Raw genomic sequence first — 18,015 nt, 5'->3', positions numbered from 1 at the left:
AAACATCAATGAAAGAGAAATATAGAATAGCTGCCTCCTGCATACCTCCCATGGGGGATGTGCCCACAACCAAGATACATGCCCTTGACTGGAACCAAACCTGGGACCCTTCAATTCATAGGCCAATGCTCCATCCATTGAGCCAAACCAATCAGGGCCCATAAACACATTCTTGAAAAACTGTTGTTCACTCCACAAATATTTTTAACCACTTATTCTATGTCAAAACCATGTTAGGTGTTGAAGGTACAAAGAGAAACAATAAAAAATTGCACCCCTCTAATACCGCTCTAGTAAAAGGGAAGGACCCATAAACAGTTTATTATAAAGGATAGTATTTATTTCAGTGGTTTCAAGCTCTCCCAAACTGGAACTTATGCACTTTGTTTATAGGAAAATGTTCTATATTAATTATATTATACTAGAGGCCTGCTGCACAAAATTTGTGCACAGGTGGGGTCCCTAGGCCTGGCTGGCAATCAGGGCCAATTGGGACAGGCTGATTAGGGCCACGCTAGAAAGAAAGCGATGGTTGCCGGGCCAGGCACAGAAAGAACGGACATCAGATGCCAACACTGCCATCATTTGCGCCCTGCCACTGTGCGGTTTCCCGCCTCCCCGATCCCCTCCTTCTTTGCTGCCATGCCTCCACTGTGATGGGTGGGCAGTGGGCCCATTAGGACCTGACAGCCAGGGGGTGAGAATGGGGCACAGGATGTTGGCTGCCAGCCCCAAGGAAGGAGCTGGCCCTCAGCACCCCTGGGAAAGGGGTCACGTCTGCTACCACCCACCCCTGGTTCCCTGTCACAGCCCAGAGGCAGGTCCCAATTGGGCAATCAGAGCCTGCCAACTATAGGGAGGGACTACAGTAGGTTGGCCAGCAGGCCCTGATTGGGCTATCTGGGCCTGCCAGCTTGGGGAGGAACCATGGGAGGTTGGCTGGCCAGGGTAGTTTGGCTGTGGGAACACACTGACAATCAGGGGGCAGCTCCTGCATTGAGCATCTGCCCCCTGGTGGTCAGTGTGCATCATAGTGACTGGTTGCTCCAGTCGTTCCTGTCATTTCAGTTGCTTAGGCTTTTATATATATATAGATAGCTGGGCACATAGTATAGGTAGTAGTCACTGATTACTTGCTAAATAGTTCACGGGTCTGCATTTATTGCATAGGATGTATGCTGTGTATATAACTTTATTTTCTTTCTGTTAGCATTTCACATAGTTTATTCAATTTGACTTGTTTCATAGGTCCTTTTTAAAGGTTCTGTGTGCTATGACATTAACAATAGCTAAATTATCTCATACAGGTCTTATTACAAAATGCACCTAAGCTGCTGACATCTAATGAAGCCAGCAGGGCCCACACTCCCTTTCTCTCTAGCAGTGAACTCCAGTTAATTAACCTGACAAAATTACAAGAATCACAGAATAAGACAGCTAATCAGAAAATCAAATTGTATCACTGGAGAAATTAGGCAGGTCTTTATCATGTACACATTCTATTTTCACATAAAATTGTTTTTCCTCATTACTGATCAGCCCCCATCCAGTTTCTTTCTCTTTTGGATTCAAGATGCCACGAAGAGCTATTTGCTACTCAGTGGACTTTACTGGGCATGTTTTCCATTTGCATAATACCCCTCTCTAATTCCTAATGCTGTTGGATTGGATGACATTGTGTGTGGAGTGACAACTATGTGAGTTTTAAGACTCTAATGCACCAGGAAAATGTTAACTTCAAAATGGTACTACTTCCAGCAACTGACCAATTCCTTAATATCAAAATTGCTCAATTCAATAATAAAACTTACTGAACACCCCTCTTTATCCCTCAGTTCTTTTGGACAATGTAACTGTAATAATAAAAATACTGAAGTATATTTCCTTATTTTCTAGCCAGTATCATAATTTGATATCTAAAGATTCCAATCCCCTTATCTTTATTTTTATTTAGAAATCCATGTACCAAAAAAGCAAACCAGGTTATGAATCTGTTCTGAATAAAAATTATAATATGATGAAATATATATTATATAAAATATTGCAAATCATGAAATTTATATTCTATAAATATCTCCATATAATCTAATTAAGTTAATTTTTAAAATGTTTCAAGCACAAACACACATATATATTTTAATAACTTGGATATTTTCCAAGTGTCCCAATTTTATAAGTTTTTATTTAAAATTTAAAAATAGCTCAAGAAAAAATAGTTAAGATTATTCACTAATAAATGAGTAGTTTTGTTTATACCAATATATATTATGTGTTTGGCTTTCCTTCAATCTGACAAGCCTCCAGTTGCTTTAATCACATAATACAATAGTGCTTTAGTTTTATCCCTGGTGTAAACAAGCTATAATAATTCCAATCAAGTCAAAATTACATAGATCACTTAAATTAACCAATTTCCCCCCAAATTCATTAATAAGCCTGGATGAATGTATACCAACTGCAATGCCAGAAATATTGTAGGTTGATAATGTTATAATTATTTTACAAGATCTGATTAAATGGCCAACCATTTAATTCTCCTCTCTACTGGGGCCACAATGAGGGGTAAGTGTTATGGGATGGAAGATTTGAATTGTGTATGAGTGTGTGTGTGTGTGTGTGTGTGTGTGTGTGTGTGTGTGTGTTGGGGTATGTAGGTAAAGCAGTCTGGTGTTCAACTATTATGGAACAGGAGGGGTTTAATCAGTAAGTGTCCATTTGCAGTAATTTGAATCTCTTAATAATCTTCTCTATATGTGGATGACTTACAGAGGTTCCAAGACCAATTATTTCAGGAAGGTAGTTCCCTAAATAAGAAGAAAAGATATGCTATTATTTCAAATTCTCCACTTTCTTTAACCATAAAAATTGGGGGAAAGTCTGATATTACCAATGGAACTTTTCTGTTGAAGCTCAGCAGATATTCCTACATGTAAACTTGAGTGGGCATTGCCCCTAACCATGGCAATTTCAATTAGTTTACCATGAGTTTCAACAACCAAACACCCTCACACAGGCCATGGATGTGACAAAAAGAACTCTGTTAAACAATCAATATCATTATTGCTTTGGTCCCAATTGACAGAATACGCAGGTCAAAGCTGCTGCAGAGGAAGCTCACTGGGCTAGTAACACATGTCTGTTCGCAGGTGACAGGTCCTAGGAACACATTCGTCAGTAAAACCACATTGCAAGATAACCATTCAAAGATTCGACTCTGAGACTGCAAATGATTGTTCTAACAAAAGCATACTTACTAGCTTCAAATAAGTTTTTTATAAAAGAAAGAAAAGCAGCACTGTGAGGAGAGAGCAGATCACCAATTGGATAGGGGAGTAGAGCAACACAAACTGAGCTCAGCCTTGCAACTGACCGCTGGTGGGTGCAGCAAGGTACAAACCAGCCAATAGGCATCTCCTCCATTGAGCTCTAGAGCAATCAAGCAGAATTTCCCAAGGTGGGGTTCAACCTTGGGCTCTCCTTACACAATGCTAGTCCTAGTCCGCTGCTGTTCTTCCCAACCTAAATAAAAGTCCATGTGACTGTAACACTTCATTCTCTAAGGGCTCTCCAAGAATAAAGAAAGCACATCAACAATAACTCATTCAAGGTATAAAGAATTTCCAGTGACAGATGATACACATACATGAATATGAACAACCCAAATTTAGAAAGTGCAACAATTCCAAAGCAATGTCATATCCTTAATAAATGAGTGTTCAGAACAGTCAACAAAATCAGAAAGTTCGTGACTCCTCTTTGGGACTGCTGGGTCCCAACATGACCTGTACACAGTGTGCTGTATTTCAAAAGGCACAGTGGAAGGAAGGAAAATTCTGCCCTTCTAGTGCCCAGTGTCACCTCAAAATTGAAATATTGGATCCAGTGGATAATCACTGGGCCCTCTTCCTTTGTGAGCAATTGGCAAACAGATCTCCCAACTGGTTACATATTCTGGGACAGACAGTGCATTTCACTCATCCAACTACACCTGGAGAGTGAATAAATCCACTAAATTAAAGAGGAGATCAGGGACTTTGAATTGCTAACTGACACTTGAGGGAGAAACCCAGAGTGAAACCAGCATGTGGTATCCCCAAGATTTCTAAATGCAGGCTATTATGGTGGGACATGCCTTGCTCAAGATAGTCATTTTTTCCACCTCTTGTAGAATTGCAATTACACTCTGTGTCCCTAGATTCTCACACTCGCTTGATCTCTGTTTGATAAAAATAGTTTAATAGCCATTTAATCACAGCTTCATTATCTTAGCTCTCTTAATGCGAATTAGGCCAGGAGGATTCTTGCTTCCTCATTATTCAAATCATCAATAAGACAGAAACAGTGGGATCTTCTTATCACTCATTAATCAGTTTCAGTATCTTAGGTTCTGTTTACTCAGAGATCAATCTGTGTGAGAGGTCACTTAACCTCTCTGAGCCTCTATATTTTTCTGTATAAAGTTTCAGGATATTATCTGCCTATTCCTATTATAGAAGTTTTTTGCACTCATAATTAATAGGGAGATAAAAAGAGTAGACAACGACTTGAGAATTTCTGAAGAAGGTGCTCAATAAACATTTCAATGTACATGGCCATCTTTTCAATTACCCAGGTTTGAATTTCATTCTTTGAGCAAGATCTACCACTGATTTTTAGCACTGGGCCTTCTTCCTCCAAAATACCCAGTATGCCTTGGGGTTTCTCCTTGCCCCATCCTGCTAATTTGGAAGCAGCTAATGAAGACAAAATTAACTCCTACTTTAAGAGAGGCCTAATTAGGAAGGGAAATCTGCTACAGGAACATCTGGTAATGTATTCTGAAGCCAGATATAAATTACATTTTTGGATTATCCACTATTTTGGATTATTTGTTCTACAAGACCCCACCAGAAGTTGAAATAAATAAGTGAGAAAGCAGCTTTATGATAGATTTAGAAGTTCAAATAAGGACTACACTTGGTTGTAGGAGTTTGTTTCCTGAATGTCCATACATAAAGTTCTGTACCTCAGTTTCATGCACAAAAAGCCAAAAAAACTTGTGCATGTATAAATTTTGATTTTGATGTACAAAGTGTGATTCAAGATTTGCAAGTAGCTGAATTCGCAATAAAGAATTTTTTTTTACTGAAATAAAATGTAAAAAAATAACAATTTAGACTAGACCACTGAAATAGAATTGGAGGGTTTTAGCTTTCTTTAAAAAACATTTTAAATAGTACAGATATCATGTTGCTGATTGTTTACTGTGCATGTCCACTCAATGGTCTAAACCTGTACCAAAAAGGTTGTTTAATATTTTGAATATTAAAACAAGAAGGTTTCTCTCTTTTCTTTTTTCTTCCCTTTATCTCCTTGAATGCTTCTCTTATACCAAGGAAAGAGCACCCACAGTGTGTCTGCTCACCTTCTTACACCCCAACATAAAATGGACAGAATCCCCACCTGATGCTTCTTATAAATTACTAACTTATACCCCATGCAATAGGAAGAGTCCCTAAAACAAACCATGAGCTTTATGTTTAGTATATGGAATAAAGGGTTTTCAAAAGGGGGTGGGCATTTGAAGGTAGGATAAAAAGGACATAAGCAATCTAAAGCATATATGTGTAACAGAAACATAATCAAGAAATGAAGACCACAATGTATTATGTTATACATGTCTTATGAAAGCACTTTTGTATCTATTTATTTCTTACAAATGCCCTAAGAGTTAGCTTATTCCCCTATAATTATTCCCAAGAGAGATAAGATAAGGACTTTATGTGACAAGTATTTGCCCTGGGGGATACCAAAGTTGCCAAAATTTAAGGTTTTACTGATTTAGTGGCTAGCAGAAAGAAGGCAGAATTTAATTTCACTAACTGGGTAACTCACCATGGACATATAGTCTACTTAAAATATCATATATGTAAATGTGTCTATACATAACATCCCATACCCCTCCTGACACACATAAATTTGCATATCAAGTGCACATATTTAGAATCTACGTAAATACATTTCAATCTTTTAAGTGTAGTCCAACATATTCAATTGTAGTTGACTATATAAGTATATAATAAGCACATGGATTCTTTCTTCCAATTATCTATTCTAAGGAAAGCAATGATGATACACTGAAGATAATTCCCACAAAAATAAAATAAAGTAAGCATCAAGTGGAAACAAATATAAGCAAAACTGAATTCTCTCCTCAGATATATTTATATCTATTGAAGTCTATATAATTCCTGTTAATATCAAGGCTTCCATTTAAATAGGTAAACATGCACATTCACATCTGTCCTTTAGCTCCATTCTAACTTATTAGCATATATTTCACACTCATGATCTATAATAATAAGCATGTACTGAACATGTGAGATTTATTCCTCTGAATAGATTACATGAGCTAAAAGTATAAAAACAGAGGTTCAAATGAAAGATCTAAGAAAATCAGAGTTGATTCACTCAAAATGAGCTACTTATGGGTGTGGGGGAAGGATGAGTTTCATTACATTTCTCAAACACATCCTCAAATTTACTAGTAAACTAAGAGAAAAACAAGGCACTGTGTAAGAAAAACCAACACCAGACTGGAAGTCAAAAGAATTGCTTCTAGATTCATTTGCACTATTATCTAGCTACATGGCCTCAAATGGAAGAACTCAACTCTGGCTGTATTGGGCAAACCAGAAAGATAATCCTATAGGTTCCCAATTAGCTTCCCAGATTTCACCCTTGCCATTTTCCACCCCATCCCAACAATCCATTCTCAACACAGAAGACTAAGTCATCTTGATAAAACCTAAGTCATGTTGTAGCCTTCCTTTGACCAAACCATCCATGGCTTCCCATACCTCTAAGAGCAAAAGTGAAAGTCTTAAGAGTGACCTATTAGACTAGGATCACCATATAATGTATCATCCAAGCCAAGAACACTTTTCTCAATGAGGGGGTGTACTATAGATAATCCGCCACTCAGGGGTTAATCCAGACAATTGTGGGCTAACTGAGATGTATGGTCAGTGATCCTATACTAAGATCCACATCATCTCATCCTGTCAACACCCCCATTTATCTGTCTGAATCCTTTCCAATCACTCTGACCTCTTCATAAGTCCACAAAAATGTCAGGCATTCTCCCTACAAAAATGTCAGTCATTCTCTTGCCCCAAGGTCTTGGCACCTGCTGTTTCCCTTGCTAGAAGGATCTTCTGCCAGATGGCCACATGGCCTCCCCCTTTATCCCCTCATTTACTCAAATGTCATGTTCTCAGTAAAACTTTCCTAACTATTCTAGGCACATCCTATCTATCTTCCTGGCTTATTTTCCCTTTGACACTTATTTCTGTTACTCAATATAGATTTGTTTGTGATCTACCTAAAGTAGAAGGTCTGTAATGCCTACCTGATAAACTATCAAAACACTTGGAATATAGTAGATGTTTAATAAAATTAAAGAAGGAAAATAACTAAAAAGTCTAACCAGTACTAAGTAGCTAATGTGACTTTTCGTTTTTCTATTGTTGTAATTGCTGTTTGGTCTGCACATCCTACTTCTCTCCACCTCCTGCAGATGTAGCTTATTAATGTTTATCTTAGGCTATGACTTAAAATTAGCTTGCATTCATTTCCTATACACCAGCTGATAGGTCAGGCAAGTAGCCAATATATTCTTAGTGGGAAAGAAGTCAATATGAACAGCAACAAGTACAGAGGAGCTAATTCTGAAATTAGTCCCAAAGCTCTGAATCTGTAAAATTCAATGAAATGTCCATCTTTTATAAAGGAAGGGTTTGGAATACATCTTGTCAAAGCAGAGAATTATACCAATTCTAGTGTTTGGGAGGACACTAGAATACATCATCAAGCAATTAATTTGCAAATATCTAAAAAGAGCCAAGATGATTTAGGAGGAAAAAAAATCATGCCAGACTAACTTACTATCTCTGTCCATACATTAGGCTCCCTAATCAAGAGAGAACAATTGATGTGATTTATCTGGACTAGAGTGTACTTCTTCATTCAATACTCCATAACACACTCATGGACTTAGCCAGAGGTTTTTTTGTTTTTGTTTTTGTTTTAAACTGTATTCCATGGAACCCTGCACATCCATCCAGTTACTATAAGGATTGATTATAAATATGACAATACTAGAGGCCCAGTGCACAAAATTCCAGCTCAGGGCAGAGTGGGGATCCCCTTCAATCCAGTCTGAATCCTTTCATAATCCAAGACCCCATGGGGGATGTCCAATTGCAGTTTAGGCCCAATCATCCCTAACTCTGAGCTTGCCTAATCATCCCTAACTCTGCCTGACTGCCTGATGGCCCCTAACCATTCTGCCTAGCTGCCTGATCTCCCCTAACTGCTCTCCTGCCTGCCTGATTGCCCCTAACAGCCTTTGCCTCTTCCTCTAAGAACACAGCTTCATCCAGAAGGACATCTGGAATGAAGTCTGGAAGGTTGTTCGGCTGTCTAGTTTAATTAGCATATTACATTTTTATTATTATTTTCTTTATAAAATTGAAGTCATACACATTATAATGAGTTTGTTTTTGGAAAGCAATGTGCACACTCAAATGTGTTACCATTTCAATGCACTAGAAACCACTACTACATTAACCTGCCAAGATGAATCATTTTGTGTTGGTCTTAGGAATAAAAATATCTTGAGAAGTAAGGGTAATCAGGTTAAAACCTGAAGCCTTTTACAAGTACTAATTTCTATGTAGCAGAATATTCTCAATCCTCTTTGATCAAAACAAAGTACAAAATAATCAGTTGCTAAGATTGATATAAGATACTGATTATCATCTTAAACCTCAATGTCACTTTTTTTCTGTTCATTTAAATAGTATCATAACTATTATAATAGATAAATATTATTTTAATTTAAAAAATAGTCAATAGCATCTGACCTTTACTAAGTGCTTCTATGTGCTGTTGAGTTAATTTCTTTTCATGTACTATCTCATTTAAACCACCCATTAACCCTATTATTAGCTCCAAACTCATGGGGCTAATGAGAGACAGGCAGAGTTGGATATCAAACTAGAGCTTTCTGATAAAATCCTGTTCTCACTTCCTATATATATTGGAATTTAATGAAAATTATTAGAACAAAAAACGGGCATAAATAGATTAGACATGCTAGTCTAATCTATTTTCCTATCAGTTAATTATCAACAGATAAAAACTAAGAGGGGACATTCAATTTCATCCCATAAAGCAGAATTAGTCTTCCATGTAGAACAAGGAGGTTGCTTTTATTTATTTATTTATTTATTTATTTATTTATTTATTTATTAAATTATCTTTATTGTTGAAAGTACTACAGATGTTCTCCCCTTTTTCCCCCCTATTGACCCTCTCATCCCCACTCCCACCCCCCACCCCAGGCTTCATGGCACTATTGTCTGTGTCCATGGGTTATGCACCTATGCATATAATTTTTTGGTTAATCTCTTCTCTTCTCGTACCCTCTCCTCTGAGATTCGTTAGTCTGCTTCATGTTTTTATGTGTCTGGGTCTGTTTTGTTTATCTGTTTACTTGGTTCATTAGACTCCACATATAAGTGAGATCATATGATACTTGTCTTTCTCTGATTAGCACAGAAGGAGGAGGTTGATTTTAGATTGCTTCTCACTGTGTATTGCTGACCCAATGTTACTATGTAGTTTACCTCTACTCCTACTGGTAGTGGTTTGCTCTCCTACTGGAATGTTCTTCTTTTGTTTACATAATTTTCATCCTTCTCACCCTTCATTTGCTTACATAATTCCCTATGCCAAAGCCTTATTTAAGTGTTCCCTCTTTAATGGGATGCTTTAAATCCAGCTCATACTTGTATATTCAATCTCTTAAAGCCTTCATAAGGATAACCTGGATCCCTGGACAGAAGTACAAATTTCTGGGCCCCATTGCAGGACACAAAATAAAATCTCCATATCAGAGTTTCTCCACTTCAGCAATATTGATATTTTGGGCTAGATAATTCTTTTCTGTGGGATTCTGCCCTGTGCATTTCAAGATGTTTTATAGCATGCCTGGCTTCTGCACATTAAATGCCAGTAGTACCTTCCAATTATGACAACAAAAATGTCTCCACATATATTGCCAAATAATTGCCAGAAGGCAAAGCTGCCCCGTGGAGAAATGATTGCTTGAGAAATAGTCCAGAAAGCTGAAGTTTTTATGAGCAGTCAAGTGATTCTGGTAATCATGTAAGTTGGTTAAGTTGCTGTTTTGTGGCTGTTGAACAGTGTATAAATCAAGTTGGAATTTATAGTTTCAAGTATGCTAGATTTATCCCCTCTAACACATGCATTTATAAAAACTCTTAATAGTTATTAACATTTTTATTTATTTGATGTGAATTCTTATTCCCTATATTTTACATTAATGTGCTTAGATGTTTCACGATCTATGCTTCCTTGTTGATTACAGCTTATTGTTTGCTAACTTCATGCCTTTCTTTTTGATTAGTCATATGCTATTTCATTCTTTTTATTGCCAATCCTCCTCCTCTTTCTTCAACATTTTCTGTCCATCACAATTATCATAAAGTTCATTTTGATTAAAGTCTATTTGATTACATATACCATACTAAATTATTCTTGAGAATTTTCCTCTAAATACTGTCATAGAATTTTTAAACATTTCTTGACTTCTCGAGATCTTTTTACATCTCAGAAAGGGCATAAAAGCCATATAAGATTTTTTATGTTGTTATGAAAGAGGCAGTGAGGCAAAACACAGACTCTGAAATTAGAATGCCTGAGTTTGCATACTGAGTTCATCACCTACAAGGTGTGTGATCACCAGCAATTTACTTAACCTCTCCGTGGCTCCGATTTCATGTCTGAGAAGTATGTTATAATCATAAGACTTATATTGTAGGAGTATTTTGAACATTAACTGAGCTAATCCATACATGGAGTGCAAATCAGTGTCTGATGTATAGTGAGGACTATGTTTGCTGTTATTACTATTGCTGTGGTTATATTATTGTCTTCATCTGCTACATTGAATTCAAAATAAGTGAAACAAAATGTGGCTTTGTTGGGAAAGGATTACATAATAAAGGGAACATTAAAGTGAGACTTTGAGTTGGAGATAAGGTATAAACAAATGAAAGGGAAAGGGAAGAATATTTTTTCCTTTATAAGGGAAGCCTACAAAATATAGAGATTTTAAGTATAGTATTAAAAATCACTAAATACATGAATGCCCAGAAATGCTTACAATTCGTAAAAAGGTCATTGTCTATCTGTTACTTGTTGGGATCACTAAGTTAGAATTAAAGGACATACTTTGATATAATCACTAGCTGCTTGTATGCTTATTGCATAGAACAACCACCTGAAATCCACACCAAGATGAACTATGACATCTACACTTGACATACCCTCAGGTCTGCACACATTTGCAGACCTGTACCATATTTATTGTATATTTACAGGTACAGATATATTTATTACTTACACATATTTAATGAGTGCATACTATGTGCTATAATGTTTATAAGGAATTAATTTTAGTTTGGAGGAGAAAGGATAGCAAAAAAACAAAACAAAACAAAACAAAACAAACAAAGACCATCGCACAAATGAGCCCCTTTCGATATATGTATATGGAGCTATTTATCTATATACATACATATAGAAAGAGAAAAGGACAGAGTGTATATATAAATATGTACATATATAAAGAGAGAACATAGAGTTTATATAGGTATATAGATAGGGGATATATCTCATACATATATGAGAGAGAGAACAGAGAGTATGTATTCATAGATGCAGGAAAAGAGACAGCATTTGGAAATATTTAACAAACATTACACATAGGCATTATTCAATGAGCACAGCAGCAGCAGGATTTCAGAAAGGAGGCCTACTGCAAATGACTCATAAAGTTTTATGGTTACAAATTAGTAGATATTAACCCTGGACATATGCAAGATTTTTTTAGAGTAACTCTGTAAGAAATATCTTATAGGAATTCCCCATTTCAATTAATAAATTATCTATAAAATAGCCCATATTCTACCCCAATGTAGTACTTAGAAGGCAACATCCCCAAAGCTAGTGCTATCTATACATATAAAAGCCTAAGTGACCATTATGACCGAACGACCAGAATGACTGGAAGGAATAGTCAACCAGTTGCTAAGATTCACAGGAGCACAACACAGGAGCTGTTCCCTGGTGGTCAGTGTGCTTCCACATCCAGCCTCCCATGGCCCTTCCCCCAGATGGCCAACCTCCAGGGTTCTCCCCACAAATCAGCAACCCCCCCATAGGCCCCATTGCTGGCCAGGCCACAGGACCTCACCCATGCACAAATTCATGCACCTGGCCTTCAGTTTGTTCATAAAGACTTAACACCATGAGATATGTGTGTACACCCTGCAGCTGCAGATACCTGGTGCCTGGATCAGACCTATGTGGTGTATTAAGGTTGGAGATGTCAAGATATGGGTGATGTCAAATGATCTGATTACTGCAATACCCTGGCAATAGCATTAAAGTGGAGGAAATTGTCTCAGGGTGGTTACAAGCTATTCAGAGGCAAGGATGTACCCTCTGTGGGGCTATCTAGGATGAAGGAAATCAAAGTGTGCTTTCTGATAATCCTCTTTGCTGCTCCTGGCCCTTCCCCCAAGGGAATGGGAGCCATTTACAGGCTGAGATTGGGCCTTAAACTCCCTGAGAACATTTCTTTTTCCACTTAAGTGTTCTGCACAGAGTTTTGGGCTGTCAATAAACACTTGCCAAATAAATACAATATAAGAAATTCATCTTCTCAATGACTTTGTATCTAAGTATTTCATGAGGGTTTAAGTTTCCAAAGCATCTAAATCTGCAATCTCCTAGGATTTAGAAATTGAGCTTCTTTTAATGCCAGACAGAGTGGACCCCTTGTGAAGAATATTTAAATACTTTATGCTGCAGAATCAGTCATAATGATCACTGGTTTATAAGTGGTGAGCATGCCCAGTAGGGTAGCATTTGACATTTGGTTAGCCAAAGCGACTACTAATACCAACAGGGACATTTTTTAAAGGACATTTTTTGATGACTGCATTAAAAAAATCATATGTGCCTATAACAACATGGGAAATGGACCAAAGATATACAAACAAAACTGAATAAATATTTAAGACTTATAGAATGACAAAAGGAGAGAAAGTCATTTGATGATAGGCTCCAATAATAATCAGATGTAGTCACAGAAATACCAAAAATAAGAGCTAGAAAAGAGTCAACTCTCCAAATACATGATCTTGGAGATGAGAAGACAGATGCCCAATGACTTAAAGAAACGTTCTCCAGGTCAATAATTAAAAGACAACTTATGTATTTGTTTGGATCCTATGGGCCCCTTAGTTTCTTTATTATACCATGTTGCTTCCCAGAAGAATAGATGGAAATAGTAATGGCAAAGAACTTTTTTCATATGCTTGCCATTTTTCTTCTTGAGGCCTGAACATTGTTTAAAATACTGTAAATGGGAAGTCTCTAGTGCACACCTCTATAGAAACACTGGATGTAAGCTTCTTGGGAAAAAGAATCATGATTTGTATGTCAAACTGAATGTCAAAAAATGTTACAAGTATTTATTGAATATCTACTATATACCGGGCATTCTTTAAAAAAAAAAAAATCATTACTTAAGAGAGAGGAAGGAATGAAGGGAAGAGGGGAGAGGAGAGAGAGAGAGAGAGAGAGAGAGAGAGAGAGAGAGAGAGAGAGAGAGAGAGAGAGAGAGGAGATTGTTCCACTTATTTATGCATCCATTGGTTGCTTCTTGTATGGGCCCTGATCAAGAATTGAACCTGCAGCCTTGGCATATGGGGAAGACACTCTAACCAACTGAGTTACCTGGCAGGGTACCAGGCATTCTTGACACTGAGGAAATAGCAAGAAACAAAATAATTATTAAGCATTCGTGCCCTCAACAAGTTTATTTTAGCAGAGGAACACAAATGATTAACAAAATCAATTCTTGTAAATAAAATAAACTACTGTGAGGAATAAATAAACGTATAAAGCAATAAATACTCTACTTTTATTTAAGGAAAGCCAAATCATTATTAAAATCATAGTTATTTATGAAAGCAGGGCATAGTTATTTTCCTTAGAGGAGCTTTCATACTGGGACAACTTAGAAACACTTAAATCTGTAAAACCGTCGAAAGTACAATTCTTAGTACAAAATCTTGACTTAAAGAAAAGCTTCCTGCTGACAGTCTTTTACACAAATTAAAAGATGCCTGTAGAGCTGTGAATCTCCACTTTGGCTATATATCAGAATCACATGAGCATTAAAAAAATACTTATGTTTGCCTTCCACTCACCCCAGATAAATTAAGTCAGTATTTTTGGAGGTGGGAGCCAGAGCTTTTAAATGCTACCATGGTGGGACTATAATGGGTTTCAGTATTATGAATTATTCCTGCCAGGCCTGTGTAGCTCAGTGGTTTAACATTGACCTATGAACTAGAAGGTCACAGTTCAATTCTTGGTCAGGGCACATGCCTGGGTTGCAGCCTGGTGTGCAGGAGGCAGCCAATCAATGATTCTCATCATTGATGTTTCTATATCTCTTCCCTATCCCCTTCATTAAATTAAAAAATACTTATTTTGGGGAAAAATAATTTTGGTCCTATGAAAGGTTGAGTGACAGAGTTTTTGAGGGAAGATGAAATATTTGCTATAATCTATGTTACAGGCTGATGTAGACAAAACTTCCCCATCAATGTAGACCAGAGTCCCACATCATGATGCCCTGAAGCCCTCATCTTTCCACAGAAGGTGGTTGCTTCACCTTCATCCAGTGAGTATCAAGTCTTGTCCCTGTACTATGAAGGCTATCTTTCCTGGGTCCCAGTCCTCACCTCAATTACCCACAGCTTTGACCTTTGAACCCCTTGGTTAGTTCTTGTCAATATCTTTCTCCAATGCTAGATCCTTCTTTAATACCCATAAGTCTATCATATAGATCTATGTGATGTATGGCCAGGACATCCATCAGGCAAGAGCCTATTATGATGACTGCTGCCATCAGATTAGATTCCTTTTCTTTAGTATGTATTTATTTATTTACTTATTTTTATATATTTTTTTAATTTTTATTGGGGTGACATTAGTCAATATGAACATATAGGTTTTAAGTGTGGATTACTAATTTACAAAATCTGCATATAGGACCATGTGCCCATCACAAAGCAAAAACCATCACAGATTACCGTATTTTCCAGCGTATAAGACGACCCCCTAATTTTACAGTTAAAACATAGGATTAGGCCTATATTTGCTGTATAAGACTACCCCCCACTTCAAAGAAAAGACTTACTTTGCCGTCAAGATCTGCAGGTAATTTTTGTGCAATTTTGGTCTTTTGCCCCTGATTTTTAGTTGACTTATTTTGTTTCAAAAGTCGTCTTATACACCAGAAAATATGTACATTACAGTGACCTCTGACCATAGGCTGAGTAAGCTATGAAAGCTTAAGTTTGAACATAAAGTCACCCAGGAGAACCCACACAGTGGCATGCTACCTTCATGAAAATGATGACATAGATGTATAGCATTGAATGAAACATACCCTTTAGATATTATGAAGGCAATCAAGAAAATTGGAAAAGTGCTCTTGTTTACCCTGTGACCTATGCACATAGATTGGGAAACATCTGTAAGAATAAACTCCAAATTATTACAAGGAAGTGAAACATCAGATGACTTTGATTTGTCTTTTTTATCTACATGTAATAAGCATATTTTTATTAATAAAATTAAAATGTAAAAATAAAATGCCTGTGTGGGATGTGACTACTAGGACAAGAGAAAAACTTAAGTGAGACTGAATAATTGATCTAGGTAAGTCCAGGTCAACTCAACTTTTGACCCTTGCATAGAATCCACTTTCCTTAAGCCTTAATTATCTCATCTGTGAAAGGGCAGCAGTGAAACTTGCTATGTCTATCATTTAAGGTTACTGGAAATAAAAATAGCAAAATGTTCTGCTTTGCAGAAGAGTAAGAAGCGTTCTATAAAAACATAGTGCTAAAGATATATGTATCCCAGATGAAGATAACTCAAAAAATATTTACTAAATTAGAGGCCCAATGCATGGAATTCATGCAAGAGTAGGCCTTCCTTCCCCTTGTAACAAGCCCCAGCTTCCCTCAGGCACTGGGACCTGGGCTTTCCTCAAAGCCCTGGCTTCATCCAGAAGGTCTTCTGGAAGGACATCTGGTCTAACTAGCATATTACACTTTTATTATTATAGATATGTATTATACTTACATAGTTGAATACTTCACTTTATTACTTTATTACACTTCACAATTCAAGACAACTATAACAACCTTTATAAAAATAATGACAGAATTTGCCCAAGATTCTACAGCATAGGCCACGAACAGAGACAAGAAACCATTTGTGCCTTCTCCCCTGAATCCTTGTTTCCCTGTGACATCACTGGTTGTATATGAACCTTCCAGGTCTATTTGTGGTGATGGTGTCAGCCAGCTGTAATTTGTTCAAGGCTGAAACATCTGATACTATTCTGCTAAAGGTGTCCCTGGAGTAGACCCTTTCACAACCAGGCACAATATGAAAACATCAGGCTTTGGCAATTGATAGAAAATAGTTCTGTGTCATTATAGTACTCAACTTGTCCCTGGAAGAGTATTGGGTCCTTCAAGATTCCTGAAACTTTGACCCAAGGTCTCTTGTTTTTCTTCTGTTCCTGTTGATATCATGCCAACAGTGAATACTTACATTCTTTAGAATACTTCTTTAAGAAGAGGGAAGAAGTCCTCAGCCTAAATTTAAGTCATTTGATATCGATGGCCATGTTTTATTTGATGTTATTACTTCCCTCCTTTTTTTCATTCATTTGTAGATTTAGAAAATCTCTGTTGGATGGCAGGTGTCTGAGTCACACAGCAGTGTTTCTAGCAGACACATCCCTGTACTCGTGATGTTTACAGCCTGGCTGCCAGCAGTCGTTGGTATAGAACATAATTATTTAAATGTTAAATAAAGGGAAAAGTAGACTTAAAAATGAAAACATGGGGCAAAAGAAAAATTGAAAATCAGAGGAAAGGGAATAAGAAGAACAGGATAATCCATATTTTTTATCATCGCTTTTAGTTGGAAATGAAATACATTTTTTTTTCATATTATACTCTTTGTTTGAGCTATGGGCGTCAGAAAATAATTATTTCCTGTGATATGTGAAGTAAAGTTTTAGTCACCAAGCACAACTCTTCAACTGCTCTCTGCTCTTGAACATTGCCAGATCTTCTCTGGGGGCTACAGCAGCAATAAAGCATTAGGAGACAAACGGAGTTTTCTTTGAGCATCAGTGACAGTATTATTGCCACAAAGGCCAAATAAAATCAAACCACAATCTACCAGGAAACTAGAGAATAAACTCCTGTTTTGGAAAAAACTGTCAATTTCTGTGAAATGCAAACATGTCAGGAAGATATAGCCTCTTTCTAGTAGATAATACAATGGCGACACGCTTACTAATGATTGAACCTTGAAAAAAGTGAGGTTGCTCTAAAATTGAACTATTTCAAGATAAAGGCCAATTGAAAAAAATCAAGGTTGACAATTAGAAGAAAATAATAATCTTTGAACTCTTGCTACTTGCTAGGGCTGCTTCTTAGCACTTTGCATATGCTATTTCTTTTTATCTTAACAATGCTCTGAAATAGCTATTATATTACCATTTTACAGATTTAAAAAATGAGGCTTAAGGAGGTTAAGAAACTCACCTAAGGTCCCATAATAAATGTGGCCAACTGGAAATTTGAACCCAGGTCCCCCTCTCTTTGGTGCCCCTAACTTTTCCAGAGTATTTTTCCAATGGCAGAATTTAAACCTCATACCTCCAGAGGTGTTCATTTGAGTATAACTGTTAATTTTATTTTTAATATTTCTTTGGGGCAAAAATAAAGTTCAGTGAATAGACTTCTAGGGGAAAAAAGTCACATGTTTCATTGC

The 18,015-nt window shown here is 36.9% G+C and overlaps 1 protein-coding gene across 4 annotated transcripts in view; it reads right to left on the bottom strand.

The window, feature by feature from the left end:
- The window catches only part of PPARGC1A (PPARG coactivator 1 alpha), a 645,981-nt gene that overhangs the window by 42,683 nt on the left and 585,283 nt on the right, over nt 1–18,015 (bottom strand). The window lies entirely within an intron of this gene.

This window comes from Pipistrellus hanaki (genome assembly GCF_964339955.1).
Source record: "Pipistrellus hanaki genome assembly, chromosome: 1".
NCBI classification, from domain to species: Eukaryota; Metazoa; Chordata; class Mammalia; order Chiroptera; family Vespertilionidae; genus Pipistrellus; species Pipistrellus hanaki.
This window is presented reverse-complemented; position numbering and strand designations above follow the sequence as displayed.